Source organism: Haliotis rufescens, unplaced genomic scaffold, assembly GCF_023055435.1.
Source record: "Haliotis rufescens isolate VD_foot unplaced genomic scaffold, xgHalRufe1.0.p SCAF_14, whole genome shotgun sequence".
Taxonomy (NCBI): domain Eukaryota; kingdom Metazoa; phylum Mollusca; class Gastropoda; order Lepetellida; family Haliotidae; genus Haliotis; species Haliotis rufescens.
The window spans coordinates 10,825,620-10,846,668 of NW_025963824.1; the positions used below are offsets into that span (position 1 = coordinate 10,825,620).

The 21,049-nt window shown below is 41.2% G+C and overlaps 11 non-coding genes and 3 pseudogenes across 11 annotated transcripts; all 14 read right to left on the reverse strand.

The window, feature by feature from the left end:
• Nucleotides 1-175: 175 nt before the first annotated feature.
• Nucleotides 176-339, reverse strand: LOC125379392. The gene has a single exon (XR_007220752.1). It is a non-coding gene; the product is annotated as a U1 spliceosomal RNA (small nuclear RNA).
• A 444-nt stretch (nt 340-783) lies between these two features.
• On the reverse strand, nt 784-921 carry LOC125379587 (annotated as a pseudogene).
• A 5,795-nt stretch (nt 922-6,716) lies between these two features.
• On the reverse strand, nt 6,717-6,880 carry LOC125379393. The gene has a single exon (XR_007220753.1). It is a non-coding gene; the product is annotated as a U1 spliceosomal RNA (small nuclear RNA).
• Nucleotides 6,881-7,313: 433 nt separating this feature from the next.
• LOC125379394 lies at nt 7,314-7,477 on the reverse strand. Its single transcript, XR_007220754.1, has one exon. It is a non-coding gene; the product is annotated as a U1 spliceosomal RNA (small nuclear RNA).
• A 417-nt stretch (nt 7,478-7,894) lies between these two features.
• Nucleotides 7,895-8,058, reverse strand: LOC125379395. Its single transcript, XR_007220755.1, has one exon. It is a non-coding gene; the product is annotated as a U1 spliceosomal RNA (small nuclear RNA).
• Nucleotides 8,059-8,496: 438 nt separating this feature from the next.
• LOC125379396 lies at nt 8,497-8,660 on the reverse strand. Its single transcript, XR_007220756.1, has one exon. It is a non-coding gene; the product is annotated as a U1 spliceosomal RNA (small nuclear RNA).
• A 438-nt stretch (nt 8,661-9,098) lies between these two features.
• On the reverse strand, nt 9,099-9,262 carry LOC125379397. Its single transcript, XR_007220757.1, has one exon. It is a non-coding gene; the product is annotated as a U1 spliceosomal RNA (small nuclear RNA).
• Nucleotides 9,263-9,690: 428 nt separating this feature from the next.
• Nucleotides 9,691-9,854, reverse strand: LOC125379398. The gene has a single exon (XR_007220758.1). It is a non-coding gene; the product is annotated as a U1 spliceosomal RNA (small nuclear RNA).
• Nucleotides 9,855-10,289: 435 nt separating this feature from the next.
• Nucleotides 10,290-10,453, reverse strand: LOC125379399. The gene has a single exon (XR_007220759.1). It is a non-coding gene; the product is annotated as a U1 spliceosomal RNA (small nuclear RNA).
• A 426-nt stretch (nt 10,454-10,879) lies between these two features.
• On the reverse strand, nt 10,880-11,043 carry LOC125379400. Its single transcript, XR_007220760.1, has one exon. It is a non-coding gene; the product is annotated as a U1 spliceosomal RNA (small nuclear RNA).
• A 429-nt stretch (nt 11,044-11,472) lies between these two features.
• Nucleotides 11,473-11,636, reverse strand: LOC125379401. The gene has a single exon (XR_007220761.1). It is a non-coding gene; the product is annotated as a U1 spliceosomal RNA (small nuclear RNA).
• A 2,841-nt stretch (nt 11,637-14,477) lies between these two features.
• On the reverse strand, nt 14,478-14,618 carry LOC125379579 (annotated as a pseudogene).
• A 426-nt stretch (nt 14,619-15,044) lies between these two features.
• On the reverse strand, nt 15,045-15,208 carry LOC125379403. The gene has a single exon (XR_007220763.1). It is a non-coding gene; the product is annotated as a U1 spliceosomal RNA (small nuclear RNA).
• Nucleotides 15,209-15,655: 447 nt separating this feature from the next.
• LOC125379591 lies at nt 15,656-15,793 on the reverse strand (annotated as a pseudogene).
• Between the last annotated feature and the right edge of the window lie 5,256 nt (nt 15,794-21,049).

Consider the following 21,049-nt stretch of genomic DNA (forward strand, 5'->3'; position numbering starts at 1 on the left):
TCCATGTCAACACCCAAGTTTCCTTCCGGGTCCTATCTTTCTCCTTGGGAGCTACTCAGCAAAATAAACACATCATCATCAACAACAACAACAACAACAACAACAACAACAACTGAACATGTCATGATAGACAAACAGAATGAAAAAAGGCATTTCTATTTTTGATTGTTTTTTCCAGGGGAGAGCGCGAACGCAGTCCCCCACACTTATAAATTGCGCACCCGAGTCGTCCACATTTGGGATGATCGCAGGGGTCAACCAAGCCGATGTGCAATGGAAAGGTCTCGCCCCGGGCCCACAGCCTTGCGGATCACTGTTAAGCCTGTGCCAGGTAAGTATGCCTGAAACTGCAGCTTCCTAACCATCACTACAAACATACACATCACCTCATTCAGGTGTCTTGTAAGCAAAACTTCACATATATTCCATTTCAGTTCAAACATTTTTATACTTCCCTGTACATGGCACTACATTCACCCGTTCGCTTTATGCAAAGATTATTGGTAGGAAGAACGAGACGGAAATGGCTTTATTTGCATTTTAGGCTGCATAGACATGCACCTTGCGCCAGGTACCCAGGGGAGGTAACTTCCATGTCAACACCCAAGTTTCCTTCCGGGTCCTATCTTTCTCCTTGGGAGCTACTCAGCAAAATAAACACATCATCATCAACAACAACAACAACAACAACAACAACAACAACAACAACAACAACAACAACTGAACATGTCATGATAGACAAACAGAATGAAAAAAGGCATTTCTATTTTTGATTGTTTTTTCCAGGGGAGAGCGCGAACGCAGTCCCCCACACTTATAAATTGCGCACCCGAGTCGTCCACATTTGGGATGATCGCAGGGGTCAACCAAGCCGATGTGCAATGGAAAGGTCTCGCCCCGGGCCCACAGCCTTGTTTTTTTTTTTTTGTTTTTTTTTTGTTTTTAATAAAGTTTATTTACATTTAAATGGCCCGAAGAACAATGCTCCCCAGGCACCTTGAAGGATAGCAATGGACATGATAAAACATACTTTAAATGAAAATGGCGATGAAGAAAGGAATGATGATTAAAAGAAAAGGTGCCTGGGTCCTAATAGTCTATCCATATAACCTATTTTCACATGGGATGGTAGACTATAATGTCGGGGTGATTACAAAACTAAAGGTGGAAAGTACATACAATAATATAATAATATATATGATATTCTTCATAAACAGTCTTTATAGTTATCAATTAAAATGTAAATTCCACCTTGTTATTGTTGACGGTGCAGAACAATGAACACTGCACCCAGTAAAGATTAAATAAATTGTCAGGCAAACGGGCTTTGTCAACTACGATACGAAATCGTAACCTTTCCAAAAAATGGGCGACAATACTTTCCTTTGTCACCCCTTTCCTACCATTTTTTACATGACACCTATCAACCCAAATCTGATGCTTGGCCAAACACACCAGGTACACCATGACGCTTTTCCGATATTTGCAATGACAAAAGGATAACTGATTAAACCTAATCTTATTAGCATTTAAATCCATCAAGCCAAAAGATAAATCCAAAACCCATTTGCTGACGATATTCCACAAAGTAGAGACCATATTACAATTGTAAAATAGATGCTCAACAGACTCATTTTCATTGCAAAAAGTACATTTTTTTATGAGGGAATGTCGTTTGCAAAAAAGAGTAAAGTTAGTTGGGACAATGTCATGAAGAAGACGCCAGGATAAATTTTTAACAAGGGGATCTATGAATGAGTCGTTGAGCAATGTGAAGGCAGATTTAAATTGTACATTAGAAAAATATTTAAAGATAGCAGGCTCTGTACATACATGGGCAATCAACAGTTTATAAAATACACCACTTTTTACAGGGACACTCCAATCATAATCAGGATATAACGAATTAAAATATCTATATGAGTCTAACACTTTTTTGTAATAGGGAGGGATATATGCAGAGTGTGGCTTTAAATTTGAAGCGAATTCAGGTTTGATATGCTTCAGTGAAAAGCCAATCCAGTAGAGCGCAAAACAGGAATATTTACACTGACTATTATTAATGATTTTATATAAATGGTAAAGACGTAAAGCATGCAGACGAGAAGGAATATGGGGAAAGTTAACACCTCCAACATCTATATTATTATATAAGATAGTCCTAGAGAGAGGTTCAAATAGATGGGATTCCCAAAAAAAGTCAAATGCTACTCGTGTGAAAATATCAACAAAGTGCTTGGGCATGTGCAATACAGATGCAACATACCACAACTTCGACATGGCCATGACGTTACAGATTACAGATTTACCATACACTGATAAAAATCTGTCTTTAAATGCAAAATTTAGAACCCCGTGGAATTTGGTTAAAATTTTGTTCCAATTATCATCAGAAGTGACATTCTTACCAAAAACTACCCCCAAAATTTTACATGAGTCGGGCCATGATATACCAAAAGGGTGGTCGGCCGAAGAACACCATTTCCCAAAAGATATGGCTTTGGTTTTAGCCATGTTCAAACGAGCACCAGTACCACGAGCATACCACTCACTCACTTGAAGTAAACGTCTGACACTCCTCTCATTCACACAAATACCAGTCCCGTCATCAGCATAGGCTGATATTTTGGCTTCTTCGTTAACACCGGGGATTTTTATGCCCTTGATTAATTTATCATTCCTTACTTTAATGGCAAAAGGTTCAAAAACTAAAACATATAACAATGGGCTTAGGCTGCAGCCTTGCCTGACCCCCCTCCTAACGGGGAATGTATCCGAGAGATTACCATTAACCAACACTGTACTTTGTACATTATTGTATAAGAGGCTGACCAGGTTGATAAACTCTGGACCAAACCCATACTGATGTAAGGCCTTGAACATGAATTCATGATTTACCCGATCAAAAGCCTTCTCTTGATCAAGACAAACGAAGGCCACAGAATCTCCTTTTTGCTCCACATAATCTACTACATTTCGTAGAAGATGTATGTTGTCTGCTATTGATCGGCCTCTGATAGAACATGTCTGATCAGGATGCACGATCTCAGCAATAACTGATGACAACCGGTTTTGTACAACTCTAGATAATATTTTGTAATCTACATTTAACAGACTAATAGGGCGCCAATTTCGTAACAATTGAGGATTTTTAGGGTCCTTACATAACAGAGAAATACATCCTAGTTTTTGTGAATTGCTAAGAGTACCCAATTTTATTGATAAATTATAAATGTGTACAAAAATATCTTGAAATAGTGGCCAAAACGTTATGTAAAACTCTTTACTTAAACCATCCAACCCTGGGGCTTTATTGTTATCCATCCCTTTTAAAGACAATAAAATCTCCTCTTTTGTCACAGCTCCCTCCAGACTATCAGCTGAAGCGCTATCCAAGAAAGGCAAGTCCTCAATGAATTCTGAACAGTAAAAATCATCAATTTCCTCAGGGGTATATAAGTTTTCATAGAACTCCCTGCAATAGTTACGAATAGAATCATTTTTGTCATAGATTTCTGAACCATTCTCCAAAACACGAATGATTTTATCTCCAGAGCGCTTAAATTCCGACTTTAAGAAATGTTTAGATGGTTGTTCATTATTTTCTAAGACTTGCACTCTGGAGCGGATTGCACTTCCTTGTACCTTATCATAATGAAAGTCATAAAGTTGTGATTTGACCGCTTTTAACTGCTCTACATACTCCCCAGGCCTCTGACTTTCTGCAGTTAGCAGATCTCTGTATCGCCTTTGAAGCTGCTGTAAAATCTGTCTTTTATTGGCAGCTGACTTTTTTCCATACCCCAAAACAAAAGTTTTAATTTGAGCTTTAAAGCTATCCCAGTCCGAAAGAGACAAATCAGTCTGAACATGTAAACATTCCCAAAATTTCTGAAATTCCGACACAAATGATTTGTCTTTGAGCAAGGAATTATTAAATTTCCAATAACCAGGTCCTACAGAGATGCAATCAACAACCTCCAAACCTAGAACACAATAATCGTGATCAGAAATGGAACATGGCTGAACATCACAACTTTTGACAGCCGGTATTAATGGAGCAGAGATATAAAATCGATCTAGCCGACAGCTAACATTTCCACCTCGCCATGTTGTCATAACTTTAGTTTTATATAATTCCCGAAAAGGGTCTATTAATTTGTATAAATTTTGATAACGATTTAGAATCGTTGCCCCCCCTGTACCACATTTTGGGTTCCCCCCCACTTTATCCAGAACAGTTGATAAAACGAAATTAAAATCTCCCCCGAGAACAACAAGGCGACGAGTAACAAAGTAATGTTCTAATGATAACAGGAAATCCCGCCTATCTGTATAATAATTAGGAGCATATACGTTTATGAATCTAAACGAATTATTATCAATATCAATATCTAAAACAAAGAGCCTGCCATCAAAATCATAATGAAATTTAACAATTTTATAATTTAACTTTTCTGAGAGTAAGATACCAACCCCACGTGCATTACCTGTCCCAAAACTCCAGAAGGCTTTACATCCAAATTCTTTCTCTACAGTCTCTCCTTCTTTCACACTTGCCACATGACTTTCTTGTATAAATAAAATGTCCACATTCATTCTCTTCCATTCTTCACATAACACACGCCTTCTGGTCAAGCCCCTCATCCCCGCACAATTTATTGTTGCAAATTTATACATTTTTAGTGATATGAGAGTACTAAAACTGACTCAAACGTATATACATAACATGAAGCCCCCCCTTCATATAAAATTGCATATATCGATAGTTAACAACAAAATATATACATGATTTTAATATACGTACCGCACTATAGAATCCCGGCTCAGAGCCGTCAATACAGTATCCAATATTCAGAATCATTGTCCGGGGGCGTTTCCATATCGTCAACATAGAATCACAAAACACAAAACTGGTATCAAGTGGTAACACTGCCCGGACTTCCGGTTGAGTCTGTGTCTATATCCTTTCCAGGCGCAGTCATCCCCCAGTTTAATTGTTCTCTTCTGTGTGCGTCCTCCATGGTGTCCTTGACCATTTTAGCTGCTGAGTAATTGTGTCTACTAGGAGACAACGGTCGTTTTCTATGTCCTTCTGGGATATCAGTGTCCATTTTGGAATCCGGTGTTGGCTGGTCGCATGGAACCTGAATTACTGGCACATGTTCTGAAGACCCAGTGTGAACTGGCCCTGTCTGAATGGGTTCTTCATCTGGAGGCTGAGTCCCCTTCTCCTTCTCCTTCTCCTCTGTTGGGTTCTGAAGTGACCAATCCTCCCTTGCTGCTGCTTCCTCCATCTCCTTCATCTCCTTCTCAATTTCTTCTTCATCATCTCTAAAGGTGCTTGCCTGTTTATTGTTAGTCACTGCTTCAGAGTATGATTTCCGGGCAGGCCGATAGGAGGTAACTTGTGCTTGCATCTTAGCACTCCCTGAACATTCCTTTCTGACATGTCCTACCTCATGACATTTCAGACAAAGGGGGGTTCTTCCGGCCAATGTGAACAATAAAGGAAAGGCACTACTTCGTCCAGTGATATTCACAAGGTGAGGGATCAAAGCAATGTCTTCATAGTTCATCTCTAAGAGCACATTATATGATCCCATAAAGCAGCCCTTGTCAAACTCCTCTTTGCTAACGTCTTCCTCCACATTTATAACTTTTCCATAGTCCGCAAAGAATCTTGTCAAAAATGCACATCCGTATTCTTCAGGTAGCCAATGAACTCTCACAGATGTTCTCACTTTGTTGATGAGGGAGAAGTAAACACTCAATTTTGGTGACAACTCTTTAAAACCTTCTTCGTGGAGCTCTTCAGCCAACTCCTCTGAATCCAAAGTTAAAAACCATTCTGTGGCTTTATCCCTCCTCGTCAGTCTATTGATACTGTTTCCAAGGAATCCATACAGGAAGGTGAAGAGCTTGTACCTTGTTACGGAAAACCGTTCCGGGCCAACAAAATCCAACTTGACGACCCTTCTCCTGATGCTGGGTGTTGTCTCGGATTTCCTGGGGCCATTACCTGAGCTTATAATGGCTGCCATGATGCACAATACGAGATGGGGGGAGTCCGAAGACAAAGGACAAGATGTCCTGCCCGCCCGTAGACCTGTTTGGAAAAAATATATTACTGCTCGATACTTTCCTGCTGATCGCTGCAAAGCCTGTGCCAGGTAAGTATGCCTGAAACTGCAGCTTCCTAACCATCACTACAAACATACACATCACCTCATTCAGGTGTCTTGTAAGCAAAACTTCACATATATTCCATTTCAGTTCAAACATTTTTATACTTCCCTGTACATGGCACTACATTCACCCGTTCGCTTTATGCAAAGATTATTGGTAGGAAGAACGAGACGGAAATGGCTTTATTTGCATTTTAGGCTGCATAGACATGCACCTTGCGCCAGGTACCCAGGGGAGGTAACTTTCATGTCAACACCCAAGTTTCCTTCCGGGTCCTATCTTTCTCCTTGGGAGCTACTCAGCAAAATAAACACATCATCATCAACAACAACAACAACAACAACAACAACAACAACAACAACTGAACATGTCATGATAGACAAACAGAATGAAAAAAGGCATTTCTATTTTTGATTGTTTTTTCCAGGGGAGAGCAACAACAACAACAACAACAACAACAACAACTGAACATGTCATGATAGACAAACAGAATGAAAAAAGGCATTTCTATTTTTGATTGTTTTTTCCAGGGGAGAGCGCGAACGCAGTCCCCCACACTTATAAATTGCGCACCCGAGTCGTCCACATTTGGGATGATCGCAGGGGTCAACCAAGCCGATGTGCAATGGAAAGGTCTCGCCCCGGGCCCACAGCCTTGCGGATCACTGTTAAGCCTGTGCCAGGTAAGTATGCCTGAAACTGCAGCTTCCTAACCATCACTACAAACATACACATCACCTCATTCAGGTGTCTTGTAAGCAAAACTTCACATATATTCCATTTCAGTTCAAACATTTTTATACTTCCCTGTACATGGCACTACATTCACCCGTTCGCTTTATGCAAAGATTATTGGTAGGAAGAACGAGACGGAAATGGCTTTATTTGCATTTTAGGCTGCATAGACATGCACCTTGCGCCAGGTACCCAGGGGAGGTAACTTCCATGTCAACACCCAAGTTTCCTTCCGGGTCCTATCTTTCTCCTTGGGAGCTACTCAGCAAAATAAACACATCATCATCAACAACAACAACAACAACAACAACAACAACAACAACAACTGAACATGTCATGATAGACAAACAGAATGAAAAAAAGGCATTTCTATTTTTGATTGTTTTTTCCAGGGGAGAGCGCGAACGCAGTCCCCCACACTTATAAATTGCGCACCCGAGTCGTCCACATTTGGGATGATCGCAGGGGTCAACCAAGCCGATGTGCAATGGAAAGGTCTCGCCCCGGGCCCACAGCCTTGCGGATCACTGTTAAGCCTGTGCCAGGTAAGTATGCCTGAAACTGCAGCTTCCTAACCATCACTACAAACATACACATCACCTCATTCAGGTGTCTTGTAAGCAAAACTTCACATATATTCCATTTCAGTTCAAACATTTTTATACTTCCCTGTACATGGCACTACATTCACCCGTTCGCTTTATGCAAAGATTATTGGTAGGAAGAACGAGACGGAAATGGCTTTATTTGCATTTTAGGCTGCATAGACATGCACCTTGCGCCAGGTACCCAGGGGAGGTAACTTCCATGTCAACACCCAAGTTTCCTTCCGGGTCCTATCTTTCTCCTTGGGAGCTACTCAGCAAAATAAACACATCATCATCAACAACAACAACAACAACAACAACTGAACATGTCATGATAGACAAACAGAATGAAAAAAGGCATTTCTATTTTTGATTGTTTTTTCCAGGGGAGAGCGCGAACGCAGTCCCCCACACTTATAAATTGCGCACCCGAGTCGTCCACATTTGGGATGATCGCAGGGGTCAACCAAGCCGATGTGCAATGGAAAGGTCTCGCCCCGGGCCCACAGCCTTGCGGATCACTGTTAAGCCTGTGCCAGGTAAGTATGCCTGAAACTGCAGCTTCCTAACCATCACTACAAACATACACATCACCTCATTCAGGTGTCTTGTAAGCAAAACTTCACATATATTCCATTTCAGTTCAAACATTTTTATACTTCCCTGTACATGGCACTACATTCACCCGTTCGCTTTATGCAAAGATTATTGGTAGGAAGAACGAGACGGAAATGGCTTTATTTGCATTTTAGGCTGCATAGACATGCACCTTGCGCCAGGTACCCAGGGGAGGTAACTTCCATGTCAACACCCAAGTTTCCTTCCGGGTCCTATCTTTCTCCTTGGGAGCTACTCAGCAAAATAAACACATCATCATCAACAACAACAACAACAACAACAACAACAACAACAACAACAACAACTGAACATGTCATGATAGACAAACAGAATGAAAAAAGGCATTTCTATTTTTGATTGTTTTTTCCAGGGGAGAGCGCGAACGCAGTCCCCCACACTTATAAATTGCGCACCCGAGTCGTCCACATTTGGGATGATCGCAGGGGTCAACCAAGCCGATGTGCAATGGAAAGGTCTCGCCCCGGGCCCACAGCCTTGCGGATCACTGTTAAGCCTGTGCCAGGTAAGTATGCCTGAAACTGCAGCTTCCTAACCATCACTACAAACATACACATCACCTCATTCAGGTGTCTTGTAAGCAAAACTTCACATATATTCCATTTCAGTTCAAACATTTTTATACTTCCCTGTACATGGCACTACATTCACCCGTTCGCTTTATGCAAAGATTATTGGTAGGAAGAACGAGACGGAAATGGCTTTATTTGCATTTTAGGCTGCATAGACATGCACCTTGCGCCAGGTACCCAGGGGAGGTAACTTCCATGTCAACACCCAAGTTTCCTTCCGGGTCCTATCTTTCTCCTTGGGAGCTACTCAGCAAAATAAACACATCATCATCAACAACAACAACAACAACAACAACAACAACAACAACAACAACAACTGAACATGTCATGATAGACAAACAGAATGAAAAAAGGCATTTCTATTTTTGATTGTTTTTTCCAGGGGAGAGCGCGAACGCAGTCCCCCACACTTATAAATTGCGCACCCGAGTCGTCCACATTTGGGATGATCGCAGGGGTCAACCAAGCCGATGTGCAATGGAAAGGTCTCGCCCCGGGCCCACAGCCTTGCGGATCACTGTTAAGCCTGTGCCAGGTAAGTATGCCTGAAACTGCAGCTTCCTAACCATCACTACAAACATACACATCACCTCATTCAGGTGTCTTGTAAGCAAAACTTCACATATATTCCATTTCAGTTCAAACATTTTTATACTTCCCTGTACATGGCACTACATTCACCCGTTCGCTTTATGCAAAGATTATTGGTAGGAAGAACGAGACGGAAATGGCTTTATTTGCATTTTAGGCTGCATAGACATGCACCTTGCGCCAGGTACCCAGGGGAGGTAACTTCCATGTCAACACCCAAGTTTCCTTCCGGGTCCTATCTTTCTCCTTGGGAGCTACTCAGCAAAATAAACACATCATCATCAACAACAACAACAACAACAACAACAACAACAACAACTGAACATGTCATGATAGACAAACAGAATAAAAAAGGCATTTCTATTTTTGATTGTTTTTTCCAGGGGAGAGCGCGAACGCAGTCCCCCACACTTATAAATTGCGCACCCGAGTCGTCCACATTTGGGATGATCGCAGGGGTCAACCAAGCCGATGTGCAATGGAAAGGTCTCGCCCCGGGCCCACAGCCTTGCGGATCACTGTTAAGCCTGTGCCAGGTAAGTATGCCTGAAACTGCAGCTTCCTAACCATCACTACAAACATACACATCACCTCATTCAGGTGTCTTGTAAGCAAAACTTCACATATATTCCATTTCAGTTCAAACATTTTTATACTTCCCTGTACATGGCACTACATTCACCCGTTCGCTTTATGCAAAGATTATTGGTAGGAAGAACGAGACGGAAATGGCTTTATTTGCATTTTAGGCTGCATAGACATGCACCTTGCGCCAGGTACCCAGGGGAGGTAACTTCCATGTCAACACCCAAGTTTCCTTCCGGGTCCTATCTTTCTCCTTGGGAGCTACTCAGCAAAATAAACACATCATCATCAACAACAACAACAACAACAACAACAACAACAACAACAACAACTGAACATGTCATGATAGACAAACAGAATGAAAAAAGGCATTTCTATTTTTGATTGTTTTTTCCAGGGGAGAGCGCGAACGCAGTCCCCCACACTTATAAATTGCGCACCCGAGTCGTCCACATTTGGGATGATCGCAGGGGTCAACCAAGCCGATGTGCAATGGAAAGGTCTCGCCCCGGGCCCACAGCCTTGCGGATCACTGTTAAGCCTGTGCCAGGTAAGTATGCCTGAAACTGCAGCTTCCTAACCATCACTACAAACATACACATCACCTCATTCAGGTGTCTTGTAAGCAAAACTTCACATATATTCCATTTCAGTTCAAACATTTTTATACTTCCCTGTACATGGCACTACATTCACCCGTTCGCTTTATGCAAAGATTATTGGTAGGAAGAACGAGACGGAAATGGCTTTATTTGCATTTTAGGCTGCATAGACATGCACCTTGCGCCAGGTACCCAGGGGAGGTAACTTCCATGTCAACACCCAAGTTTCCTTCCGGGTCCTATCTTTCTCCTTGGGAGCTACTCAGCAAAATAAACACATCATCATCAACAACAACAACAACAACAACAACAACAACAACTGAACATGTCATGATAGACAAACAGAATGAAAAAAGGCATTTCTATTTTTGATTGTTTTTTCCAGGGGAGAGCGCGAACGCAGTCCCCCACACTTATAAATTGCGCACCCGAGTCGTCCACATTTGGGATGATCGCAGGGGTCAACCAAGCCGATGTGCAATGGAAAGGTCTCGCCCCGGGCCCACAGCCTTGCGGATCACTGTTAAGCCTGTGCCAGGTAAGTATGCCTGAAACTGCAGCTTCCTAACCATCACTACAAACATACACATCACCTCATTCAGGTGTCTTGTAAGCAAAACTTCACATATATTCCATTTCAGTTCAAACATTTTTATACTTCCCTGTACATGGCACTACATTCACCCGTTCGCTTTATGCAAAGATTATTGGTAGGAAGAACGAGACGGAAATGGCTTTATTTGCATTTTAGGCTGCATAGACATGCACCTTGCGCCAGGTACCCAGGGGAGGTAACTTCCATGTCAACACCCAAGTTTCCTTCCGGGTCCTATCTTTCTCCTTGGGAGCTACTCAGCAAAATAAACACATCATCATCAACAACAACAACAACAACAACAACAACAACAACAACTGAACATGTCATGATAGACAAACAGAATGAAAAAAGGCATTTCTATTTTTGATTGTTTTTTCCAGGGGAGAGCGCGAACGCAGTCCCCCACACTTATAAATTGCGCACCCGAGTCGTCCACATTTGGGATGATCGCAGGGGTCAACCAAGCCGATGTGCAATGGAAAGGTCTCGCCCCGGGCCCACAGCCTTGCGGATCACTGTTAAGCCTGTGCCAGGTAAGTATGCCTGAAACTTACTTACTTACTTATATTAGGAGATTTTACGTGCGCTTTCCGACTGGAGCGTATTTCGCACACGGGCCCGGTCGGGCCATTTAGTGGTATAAAAGTGGTAGCGAGAGGAGTGCAACCAAGGAGGGGGGTTTAGTGGTTGCTTATATAAAGTTTTGAAATTTTGAGATTTGGAATACATGCCTTGGGGGAGTGGTTGGGACTAAGGGAGTGTGTGGGGGTGAGTTGATGTTTTTTGGATGTTTAGTGTTGGTGGTTTAGTGAAGTTTTAAATACGGTTAATTAGTTCTGTTTTGGTTAGGTAAATGCCTAGGGCTTTGAAGTTTTCTATTTTATTTTGGGGGTTAAGGATTGCTTCTAAGGTAAGAGCGTTATTTGGATTTAGGTTGGTTTGTAATGTTGTACGTTGTGTGAGGTAGTGGGTGCAATGTAGTAGTACGTGGTCTATTGTTTCTGGGTGAGTGCAGTGTGGGCACTTCCCGTTTGCGTGTTTTTTTAGTTTTAGAAGGTGGTTATTTAGTTTGGTGTGTCCTGTTTGGAGTTTGGTGATTATTCTATCGATTTTTTTGGAGGGATGGAGGATTTTTGGTTTGGTGAGGGGTTTTTTGAGGGTTTTTAGGATTTGGGTTTTTGTGTTTTGATAGAGGTTATGCCATTTTTGGGTGATTTTACGTTTGTTTATACTTTTGATTTCTGCTTTAGATATTGGTAGCTTAAGGCTTATGTCTGGTATTTTTAGGGATTGTTTTGCGGCTCTGTCTGCGTTTTCATTCCCGTAAATTCCTACGTGAGCTGGTATCCAGATAAGTTGTATGTTTTTGCCTGCCTCTGTTAGTTTGTTTACGCTTTTGAGAATTTGGTGTATTAATTTGGGGCGGTTTTTGGTGTTTTTGTTTTGGAGGGCCTGAAGTCCGCTTAGTGAGTCTGAGAGTATTAAGATTTTTTTTTGGTTTTTGGTGTGATGGCTGTGGAGCGCCGTGGCGATACCCATGAGCTCTGCGGTGAATATAGATTGGTTGTTTGGGAGTCGGAAGGATTGAGTATTTTTGACTGGTTGGGCTATATGGACTCCGAAACCTGTGTGATTTGTAATCGGATCAGCGGATCCGTCTGTGTATATGTGACACCAATTTGGCCATTTTTGATGGATGTAAGCTAGTGATGTGCTTTTAGCTAGGTTTGGGTCGGTTTGTTTGTTTATTGTGTTGGCTAGGGATGTGTCTATTTTGGGGATTTTAAGTTTTGGGGTGAATACGTTTGATTGTTTGCAGTTTTGTTGTTGGTTTCCTATTTGGTGTTCGTTATGGTAGTTTATTATTCGTTGGGATATTGGGGTGAGTAGAGGGTGTTTTCTAGTTAGTGCCTGGTTTTGGGGACGTATGTTTTGGTTTAGCATGTTTTGGAGAAGGGGGTTTGATTGAGATGCTGCCCAGAAGTTTAGTGTTAAGTGTTGTCTACGTAAATTTAGTGGCATTTCTCCTGTAAGGGCCTGAAGTGATGTGAGGGAGGTGCCATGTTGAGTACGTGTTACTAGTTTGAGGGCTTGATATTGTATTGAATCTAGTTTTTTGGTTAGGGTTTCGTTTAGGGTATCGTATATGGCACAGCCGTAGTCTAGTTTAGATCTGATTAGGGATGTGTAGAGGCTGAGGAGGGTATCTTTAGAGGCTCCCCAGTTGGAGCCGGTTAGGCATCTTAGTGTGTTTAGATCTTTGCTACATCTGGTGGTTAGGTTTTGGACGTGAGCATCCCAGGAGAGATGCTCGTCGAAGATTAGACCTAGGAATTTAGTTTGCTTTTGAAATATGATTGGTTTATTGTTTAGTTTGAGGAGAGGGGAGGCCCGTCTCATATTTTTGTGTTTGAATACTATTCCTGTCGTTTTTTCGGAGTTTAGGGAGAAGCCCCATTTGTCTGCCCAGTTTTGTATTTTGTTTAGGGATTTTTGTAGTAAGTCCTGAGATGTTAAGATACTTTTGGAGCGGATCCATAGGGCTCCGTCATCCGCAAATTTTGAGGTGTTTATTTTGGGGGATAAGCCATCAAATAGGTCGTTTATCATTATGTTAAAAAGTGTGGGGCTAAGAATGCTGCCTTGAGGGGTGCCGTTTTCCAGGGGACACTGCTCTGACAAGGCCTGGTCTATACCCACTGTAATTTTGCGGTTTTGGAGGAAGCTTTGGATGTAGTTTACGATTTGACCTTTAAGTCCTATTTTTTTAAGTTTTTGGATTAATCCGTTATGCCATACCATATCAAAGGCTTTAGAGAAGTCCAGAAAGATGCCTGTTGTGTATTGTTTGTTTAGTTGACCGGTTTTAATATCCTGTTCGAGACGAGCGAGGTTATCTAGGGTGGAGCGGCGAGGAGTGAAACCGCTTTGATCTGAGTTTATTATGTTATTTTGAGATGAAAACTGCAGCTTCCTAACCATCACTACAAACATACACATCACCTCATTCAGGTGTCTTGTAAGCAAAACTTCACATATATTCCATTTCAGTTCAAACATTTTTATACTTCCCTGTACATGGCACTACATTCACCCGTTCGCTTTATGCAAAGATTATTGGTAGGAAGAACGAGACGGAAATGGCTTTATTTGCATTTTAGGCTGCATAGACATGCACCTTGCGCCAGGTACCCAGGGGAGGTAACTTCCATGTCAACACCCAAGTTTCCTTCCGGGTCCTATCTTTCTCCTTGGGAGCTACTCAGCAAAATAAACACATCATCATCAACAACAACAACAACAACAACAACAACAACAACTGAACATGTCATGATAGACAAACAGAATGAAAAAAGGCATTTCTATTTTTGATTGTTTTTTCCAGGGGAGAGCGCGAACGCAGTCCCCCACACTTATAAATTGCGCACCCGAGTCGTCCACATTTGGGATGATCGCAATGGAAAGGTCTCGCCCCGGGCCCACAGCCTTGCGGATCACTGTTAAGCCTGTGCCAGGTAAGTATGCCTGAAACTGCAGCTTCCTAACCATCACTACAAACATACACATCACCTCATTCAGGTGTCTTGTAAGCAAAACTTCACATATATTCCATTTCAGTTCAAACATTTTTATACTTCCCTGTACATGGCACTACATTCACCCGTTCGCTTTATGCAAAGATTATTGGTAGGAAGAACGAGACGGAAATGGCTTTATTTGCATTTTAGGCTGCATAGACATGCACCTTGCGCCAGGTACCCAGGGGAGGTAACTTCCATGTCAACACCCAAGTTTCCTTCCGGGTCCTATCTTTCTCCTTGGGAGCTACTCAGCAAAATAAACACATCATCATCAACAACAACAACAACAACAACAACAACAACAACTGAACATGTCATGATAGACAAACAGAATGAAAAAAGGCATTTCTATTTTTGATTGTTTTTTCCAGGGGAGAGCGCGAACGCAGTCCCCCACACTTATAAATTGCGCACCCGAGTCGTCCACATTTGGGATGATCGCAGGGGTCAACCAAGCCGATGTGCAATGGAAAGGTCTCGCCCCGGGCCCACAGCCTTGCGGATCACTGTTAAGCCTGTGCCAGGTAAGTATGCCTGAAACTGCAGCTTCCTAACCATCACTACAAACATACACATCACCTCATTCAGGTGTCTTGTAAGCAAAACTTCACATATATTCCATTTCAGTTCAAACATTTTTATACTTCCCTGTACATGGCACTACATTCACCCGTTCGCTTTATGCAAAGATTATTGGTAGGAAGAACGAGACGGAAATGGCTTTATTTGCATTTTAGGCTGCATAGACATGCACCTTGCGCCAGGTACCCAGGGGAGGTAACTTCCATGTCAACACCCAAGTTTCCTTCCGGGTCCTATCTTTCTCCTTGGGAGCTACTCAGCAAAATAAACACATCATCATCAACAACAACAACAACAACAACAACAACAACAACAACAACAACAACAACAACAACTGAACATGTCATGATAGACAAACAGAATGAAAAAAGGCATTTCTATTTTTGATTGTTTTTTCCAGGGGAGAGCGCGAACGCAGTCCCCCACACTTATAAATTGCGCACCCGAGTCGTCCACATTTGGGATGATCGCAGGGGTCAACCAAGCCGATGTGCAATGGAAAGGTCTCGCCCCGGGCCCACAGCCTTGTTTTTTTTTTTTTTTTTTTTTTTTGTTTGTTTTTAATAAAGTTTATTTACATTTAAATGGCCCGAAGAACAATGCTCCCCAGGCACCTTGAAGGATAGCAATGGACATGATAAAACATACTTTAAATGAAAATGGCGATGAAGAAAGGAATGATGATTAAAAGAAAAGGTGCCTGGGTCCTAATAGTCTATCCATATAACCTATTTTCACATGGGATGGTAGACTATAATGTCGGGGTGATTACAAAACTAAAGGTGGAAAGTACATACAATAATATAATAATATATATGATATTCTTCATAAACAGTCTTTATAGTTATCAATTAAAATGTAAATTCCACCTTGTTATTGTTGACGGTGCAGAACAATGAACACTGCACCCAGTAAAGATTAAATAAATTGTCAGGCAAACGGGCTTTGTCAACTACGATACGAAATCGTAACCTTTCCAAAAAATGGGCGACAATACTTTCCTTTGTCACCCCTTTCCTACCATTTTTTACATGACACCTATCAACCCAAATCTGATGCTTGGCCAAACACACCAGGTACACCATGACGCTTTTCCGATATTTGCAATGACAAAAGGATAACTGATTAAACCTAATCTTATTAGCATTTAAATCCATCAAGCCAAAAGATAAATCCAAAACCCATTTGCTGACGATATTCCACAAAGTAGAGACCATATTACAATTGTAAAATAGATGCTCAACAGACTCATTTTCATTGCAAAAAGTACATTTTTTTATGAGGGAATGTCGTTTGCAAAAAAGAGTAAAGTTAGTTGGGACAATGTCATGAAGAAGACGCCAGGATAAATTTTTAACAAGGGGATCTATGAATGAGTCGTTGAGCAATGTGAAGGCAGATTTAAATTGTACATTAGAAAAATATTTAAAGATAGCAGGCTCTGTACATACATGGGCAATCAACAGTTTATAAAATACACCACTTTTTACAGGGACACTCCAATCATAATCAGGATATAACGAATTAAAATATCTATATGAGTCTAACACTTTTTTGTAATAGGGAGGGATATATGCAGAGTGTGGCTTTAAATTTGAAGCGAATTCAGGTTTGATATGCTTCAGTGAAAAGCCAATCCAGTAGAGCGCAAAACAGGAATATTTACACTGACTATTATTAATGATTTTATATAAATGGTAAAGACGTAAAGCATGCAGACGAGAAGGAATATGGGGAAAGTTAACACCTCCAACATCTATATTATTATATAAGATAGTCCTAGAGAGAGGTTCAAATAGATGGGATTCCCAAAAAAAGTCAAATGCTACTCGTGTGAAAATATCAACAAAGTGCTTGGGCATGTGCAATACAGATGCAACATACCACAACTTCGACATGGCCATGACGTTACAGATTACAGATTTACCATACACTGATAAAAATCTGTCTTTAAATGCAAAATTTAGAACCCCGTGGAATTTGGTTAAAATTTTGTTCCAATTATCATCAGAAGTGACATTCTTACCAAAAACTACCCCCAAAATTTTACATGAGTCGGGCCATGATATACCAAAAGGGTGGTCGGCCGAAGAACACCATTTCCCAAAAGATATGGCTTTGGTTTTAGCCATGTTCAAACGAGCACCAGTACCACGAGCATACCACTCACTCACTTGAAGTAAACGTCTGACACTCCTCTCATTCACACAAATACCAGTCCCGTCATCAGCATAGGCTGATATTTTGGCTTCTTCGTTAACACCGGGGATTTTTATGCCCTTGATTAATTTATCATTCCTTACTTTAATGGCAAAAGGTTCAAAAACTAAAACATATAACAATGGGCTTAGGCTGCAGCCTTGCCTGACCCCCCTCCTAACGGGGAATGTATCCGAGAGATTACCATTAACCAACACTGTACTTTGTACATTATTGTATAACAGGCTGACCAGGTTGATAAACTCTGGACCAAACCCATACTGATGTAAGGCCTTGAACATGAATTCATGATTTACCCGATCAAAAGCCTTCTCTTGATCAAGACAAACGAAGGCCACAGAATCTCCTTTTTGCTCCACATAATCTACTACATTTCGTAGAAGATGTATGTTGTCTGCTATTGATCGGCCTCTGATAGAACATGTCTGATCAGGATGCACGATCTCAGCAATAACTGATGACAACCGGTTTTGTACAACTCTAGATAATATTTTGTAATCTACATTTAACAGACTAATAGGGCGCCAATTTCGTAACAATTGAGGATTTTTAGGGTCCTTACATAACAGAGAGATACATCCTAGTTTTTGTGAATTGCTAAGAGTACCCAATTTTATTGATAAATTATAAATGTGTACAAAAATATCTTGAAATAGTGGCCAAAACGTTATGTAAAACTCTTTACTTAAACCATCCAACCCTGGGGCTTTATTGTTATCCATCCCTTTTAAAGACAATAAAATCTCCTCTTTTGTCACAGCTCCCTCCAGACTATCAGCTGAAGCACTATCCAAGAAAGGCAAGTCCTCAATGAATTCTGAACAGTAAAAATCATCAATTTCCTCAGGGGTATATAAGTTTTCATAGAACTCCCTGCAATAGTTACGAATAGAATCATTTTTGTCATAGATTTCTGAACCATTCTCCAAAACACGAATGATTTTATCTCCAGAGCGCTTAAATTCCGACTTTAAGAAATGTTTAGATGGTTGTTCATTATTTTCTAAGACTTGCACTCTGGAGCGGATTGCACTTCCTTGTACCTTATCATAATGAAAGTCATAAAGTTGTGATTTGACCGCTTTTAACTGCTCTACATACTCCCCAGGCCTCTGACTTTCTGCAGTTAGCAGATCTCTGTATCGCCTTTGAAGCTGCTGTAAAATCTGTCTTTTATTGGCAGCTGACTTTTTTCCATACCCCAAAACAAAAGTTTTAATTTGAGCTTTAAAGCTATCCCAGTCCGAAAGAGACAAATCAGTCTGAACATGTAAACATTCCCAAAATTTCTGAAATTCCGACACAAATGATTTGTCTTTGAGCAAGGAATTATTAAATTTCCAATAACCAGGTCCTACAGAGATGCAATCAACAACCTCCAAACCTAGAACACAATAATCGTGATCAGAAATGGAACATGGCTGAACATCACAACTTTTGACAGCCGGTATTAATGGAGCAGAGATATAAAATCGATCTAGCCGACAGCTAACATTTCCACCTCGCCATGTTGTCATAACTTTAGTTTTATATAATTCCCGAAAAGGGTCTATTAATTTGTATAAATTTTGATAACGATTTAGAATCGTTGCCCCCCCTGTACCACATTTTGGGTTCCCCCCCACTTTATCTAGAACAGTTGATAAAACGAAATTAAAATCTCCCCCGAGAACAACAAGGCGACGAGTAACAAAGTAATGTTCTAATGATAACAGGAAATCCCGCCTATCTGTATAATAATTAGGAGCATATACGTTTATGAATCTAAACGAATTATTATCAATATCAATATCTAAAACAAAGAGCCTGCCATCAAAATCATAATGAAATTTAACAATTTTATAATTTAACTTTTCTGAGAGTAAGATACCAACCCCACGTGCATTACCTGTCCCAAAACTCCAGAAGGCTTTACATCCAAATTCTTTCTCTACAGTCTCTCCTTCTTTCACACTTGCCACATGACTTTCTTGTATAAATAAAATGTCCACATTCATTCTCTTCCATTCTTCACATAACACACGCCTTCTGGTCAAGCCCCTCATCCCCGCACAATTTATTGTTGCAAATTTATACATTTTTAGTGATATGAGAGTACTAAAACTGACTCAAACGTATATACATAACATGAAGCCCCCCCTTCATATAAAATTGCATATATCGATAGTTAACAACAAAATATATACATGATTTTAATATACGTACCGCACTATAGAATCCCGGCTCAGAGCCGTCAATACAGTATCCAATATTCAGAATCATTGTCCGGGGGCGTTTGCATATCGTCAACATAGAATCACAAAACACAAAACTGGTATCAAGTGGTAACACTGCCCGGACTTCCGGTTGAGTCTGTGTCTATATCCTTTCCAGGCGCAGTCATCCCCCAGTTTAATTGTTCTCTTCTGTGTACGTCCTCCATGGTGTCCTTGACCATTTTAGCTGCTGAGTAATTGTGTCTACTAGGAGACAACGGTCGTTTTCTATGTCCTTCTGGGATATCAGTGTCCATTTTGGAATCCGGTGTTGGCTGGTCGCATGGAACCTGAATTACTGGCACATGTTCTGAAGACCCAGTGTGAACTGGCCCTGTCTGAATGGGTTCTTCATCTGGAGGCTGAGTCCCCTTCTCCTTCTCCTTCTCCTCTGTTGGGTTCTGAAGTGACCAATCCTCCCTTGCTGCTGCTTCCTCCATCTCCTTCATCTCCTTCTCAATTTCTTCTTCATCATCTCTAAAGGTGCTTGCCTGTTTATTGTTAGTCACTGCTTCAGAGTATGATTTCCGGGCAGGCCGATAGGAGGTAACTGGTGCTTGCATCTTAGCACTCCCTGAACATTCCTTTCTGACATGTCCTACCTCATGACATTTCAGACAAAGGGGGGTTCTTCCGGCCAATGTGAACAATAAAGGAAAGGCACTACTTCGTCCAGTGATATTCACAAGGTGAGGGATCAAAGCAATGTCTTCATAGTTCATCTCTAAGAGCACATTATATGATCCCATAAAGCAGCCCTTGTCGAACTCCTCTTTGCTAACGTCTTCCTCCACATTTATAACTTTTCCGTAGTCCGCAAAGAATCTTGTCAAAAATGCACATCCGTATTCTTCAGGTAGCCAATGAACTCTCACAGATGTTCTCACTTTGTTGATGAGGGAGAAGTAAACACTCAATTTTGGTGACAACTCTTTAAAACCTTCTTCGTGGAGCTCTTCAGCCAACTCCTCTGAATCCAAAGTTAAAAACCATTCTGTGGCTTTATCCCTCCTCGTCAGTCTATTGATACTGTTTCCAAGGAATCCATACAGGAAGGTGAAGAGCTTGTACCTTGTTACGGAAAACCGTTCCGGGCCAACAAAATCCAACTTGACGACCCTTCTCCTGATGCTGGGTGTTGTCTCGGATTTCCTGGGGCCATTACCTGAGCTTATAATGGCTGCCATGATGCACAATACGAGATGGGGGGAGTCCGAAGACAAAGGACAAGATGTCCTGCCCGCCCGTAGACCTGTTTGGAAAAAATATATTACTGCTCGATACTTTCCTGCTGATCGCTGCAAAGCCTGTGCCAG